This window comes from Nylanderia fulva, unplaced genomic scaffold, assembly GCF_048542155.1.
Source record: "Nylanderia fulva isolate GAGA-0341 unplaced genomic scaffold, ASM4854215v1 Scaffold982, whole genome shotgun sequence".
Taxonomy (NCBI): domain Eukaryota; kingdom Metazoa; phylum Arthropoda; class Insecta; order Hymenoptera; family Formicidae; genus Nylanderia; species Nylanderia fulva.
In genome coordinates, this window is record NW_028191115.1 from 29,240 (window position 1) to 33,567 (window position 4,328).

At 27.4% G+C, this 4,328-nt stretch overlaps 1 long non-coding RNA gene across 1 annotated transcript; it reads left to right on the top strand.

Moving 5' to 3' along the window:
• LOC146719439 (uncharacterized) lies at positions 1–515 on the top strand. The gene is made up of 2 exons (XR_014926523.1): positions 1–152; positions 444–515. It is a non-coding gene; the product is annotated as an uncharacterized LOC146719439 (long non-coding RNA).
• Positions 516–4,328: the final 3,813 nt, after the last annotated feature.

The window sequence follows — 4,328 nt, forward strand, 5'->3', positions numbered from 1 at the left end:
GTTAGACGGGCTAGGTTTTTTCGCGCATGCGCGTATTACCGTGACGTAACCATGACGACTACAGTAACGTATGATGTTTGCGCGCGCAACTACGGACCAAGACCCTGGACCACGGAGTTTTGGCGGAATCGCAGGAAACAGATAAATTGAACGTACGTAAAAATAAATAAATTATTACAATATATGTAATATAAAAGTGTATTATTATAATTTATGTATATTAAAATTAATCAATAATTCAAATTATAAATTGTATAAATAAAAACTAAACTCGTAATTTACGTATGTTATAACATAGGTACACGTATATGTATATATTTTATAATTTCATTATTTGTTTATTGTATGTTTATATTTATATTCATTTTTAATTAAATTTATTATATTTATAATAAAAATTATACGATTCATTAATTATTTTAAAAAATTTTCAATAATTTAAGAAAAATTAAACAGAGGGGGAAATCAGGACCCCATTTCATGCGAGTGACTACTTCATTAATACTACATTCAATGCGCATGCGCGAAAAAACCTAGCCCGTCTAACAACACTGCATATCGTCAGCGTGCGGGGTTATGTTGGCTAACTCTCTCTCTCTCTCTCTCTCTCTCTCTCTCTCTCTCTCTCTCTCTCTTTCTCACACACACACGCACACACACACACACTCTCTCATTCTCACTCACTCACTCACTGTTCGTCTTGTGTACTTATTTAGTACATTCATGATTAAACATCTATATGCATTAATGTGAAATTTACTTACAATTAGTTTACTTGAAATATTCAATCTCTAAAGTGTTTATCTTATAAGATAGACAAAAAAATCTGAGTAAATAATAAGAAAAAAAAACAAGAATTATTATTGTCATAATTTTTTATCAATTAAGTACTCTCAACTATCCAATAATTAAATAAATACGTACAAATGTGCGCGCGTGTACACACATACAAATATTGATATTAAAGAGATTGAAGGAGAGGAAGGAGAAGATAAAAATTTAAATATTCACATATATTTTCAAATATTATATATGAATTTATAGTTTACATATCTAATTAATAATGAATTTCTAATTATATTAAACATATCAAAATAAAGACATACATGTATTTATCAAATGAATAAAATTATTGAATACAGACTTAAAAAATTTATTAAACATAGACTTAAAAAATTAATTAATTAAACATATTCCAAATTTAGAAAAAATAAACTTTATTTATATATGCAACAGCTTTTTAAACTAAATTTTTAAATTCTATTTTATATTAGACAATTATCTCAATCAACATCTACGTCCACATTAGCTGCACTGCAGACTACTTCTACAGCCACATTATCTGCTCCACGGATATAGCGTTATGCCAATACGATACATTACATGTACTTACTTACTTGCCTTTACTGTACCAACTCTTGTTCTTTCCACGTAATCATGTTTTTACAGTTATCGTTTGCTGTATATCTTCCAGCAAACTTTATTTCGTGTGAAGTGTATTTAATTAATTAAATCTCTGCGAAAGATTGAGAAGATGAAGGGATAATTCAAACTATGAAGACATGGTTACATGGAAAAGACAAGAGTTGATACAATAATAAAGACATACATGTATTTGTATCCTGCTGGCATAAGGTTATAGAAGTTGATTGAGATTGAAAAATAATAATGAAAATAATAAAAAAAATAAAGACACATGTATTTGTATCGTGCTGGCATAAAGTTATAAAAGTTGATTGAGATTGAAAAATAATAATAAAAATAATTAAAAAAAGGAAATATTCAATCATCATTTAAAAGCATATTTGAAATCTGTAGAATAAACAGTTTTTGCAAAAAATGTGGAGCATTTGAGCTCTAGTAAGTCTAAAAATAAATGTAAACATCAATTAATAATAACTGATGTTATATATATATTATATATATAAACCAATTTGTTGCAATATTCACTATAAAAGGTTGTAAGGGTAAGATGGCTAAAAGTGAATAATTTAAAAGATAGTTAACATAATTTTACATAAACTGAAATATTTCATAAAATAAAATATTTGTAATATTTCGAAGTTTATGTAAGATTATGTAAAAATTATACCTTTACAACTTTTTATAGTAAATATTGCGAGGAATCGATTTATATGAGAAAAATTAAGGTAATTCTATTTTGAAAATATAAGTGACCTTTAAATAACCTTGAAAATCGCCGTTTAGGAAAAAGTCTGTGTCAACTTTTTCTTTTTCGAAATCCTGCAACTTTTATCTAAATTTAATAGAAAATGTATAAAAAATGCTCGACATTAGTACACACACACACACACACACACACATACACACATATGGGTAAATTTATATAAATAGGGTGCTTTAGGAGGAATGATCAGGATTCTAGAATATGATTGTACACATTATTTTAAGCAAAGAAGTTTAGATAAACATGTTTAATAATTGTTCTATTCCGGTCATAAAAATATACAAAAATGAATGATATAATCTCTAAAAACTCACCTTTAAAAAAAGGTAAAAAAAGGCGACCAGTTAAGGGCACGCCATTAACAAAAATTATCCATTGCAAACCCATGTAGAATCCTATCCTCTTGCAAACCCATGTAGAATCCTATGAAAAATTAATCATTGCAAACCCATGTAGAATCCTAGGCAAAATTAACCATTGCAAACCCATGTAGAATGGTACCCATTGCAAACCTATGTAGAATCCTATGAAAAATTAACCATTGCAAACTCATGTAGAATCCTATGAAAAATTAACCATTGCAAACCCATGTAGAATTGTATTAAAAATTATCCATTGCAAACTTATGTAGAATCCTACATTGCAAACCCATGTACAATAGAATTGTATGAAAAATTATCGATTATAAACCCATGTACAATCGTAACAAAAGTAATGAAATAAAAAAAAATTGCGCCAAGTGAAAGTAGAAACTTGTACCAGTGGAAAATTAAAGTTGCAGACATATATAGAGTCGTATAATGAATCAGTAAAAATTTAAATTTGCAAAGGTAGAATCGTACCATAAAAAAACTTATCTTTTAAAAAAAAGATAAACAAGATGCCAAGTCCATGCGCCATGTGAAAAAGAAATAAAAAAATTGTAGTTAAAAAAACTGGGAGCGCTGCTAAATAATATTCTAACAATATTAAAATTAAATTGTTACTTTTAAACTCATTACAGTTAAAATATGTTTTGTGTTTAAATTAATTAATGTTACTTTAAGGTGCATTGTAATTTTGAAACTTAGCAGCGCGCCCAGTTTTTTTAACTAAAATTTTTTTATTTCTTTTTCACATGGCGCATGGACTTGGCATCTTGTTTATCTTTTTTTTTAAAAGATAAGTTTTTTTATGGTACGATTCTACCTTTGCAAATTTAAATTTTTACTGATTCATTATACGACTCTATATATGTCTGCAACTTTAATTTTCCACTGGTACAAGTTTCTACTTTCACTTGGCGCAATTTTTTTTTATTTCATTACTTTTGTTACGATTGTACATGGGTTTATAATCGATAATTTTTCATACAATTCTATTGTACATGGGTTTGCAATGTAGGATTCTACATAAGTTTGCAGTGGATAATTTTTAATACAATTCTACATGGGTTTGCAATGGTTAATTTTTCATAGGATTCTACATGAGTTTGCAATGGTTAATTTTTCATAGGATTCTACATAGGTTTGCAATGGGTACCATTCTACATGGGTTTGCAATGGTTAATTTTGCCTAGGATTCTTCATGGGTTTGCAATGATTAATTTTTCATAGGATTCTACATGGGTTTGCAATAGGATAGGATTCTACATGGGTTTGCAATGGATAATTTTTGTTAATGGCGTGCCCTTAACTGGTCGCCTTTTTTTACCTTTTTTTAAAGGTGAGTTTTTAGAGATTATTTATTATACGCTGTAGAATTCTTACGAAAAGTAATTATATGGAAATACAAAGGGAACCACAAAGTATACACGAGGAAATTGAACAATTGATAAGTTCAGTCGAATTATTTACGCCAAGTAATGTTTTTGACACAATTCAAATGTATGACTCAACTGTGTAAGTTATACATTATTTTCATTTTTAAAAGTGCTAGTAATATTTTTTTTTATATTTTATATATTAAATAAAAGAAATCTTTTAAAAGAGAAAAAGAGAGAAGTATTTTTTAATTATATATTATCTTTTTTCCTCCATTTCTATATACATTAATAAATAATAAATTATTTTTAAAAAATTTTGTTTTAAAACAATATACTAATTAAATGCTTTTTAATTCAAATAAAGTATTACACACATATAAAAAGCTAATAAGAGTA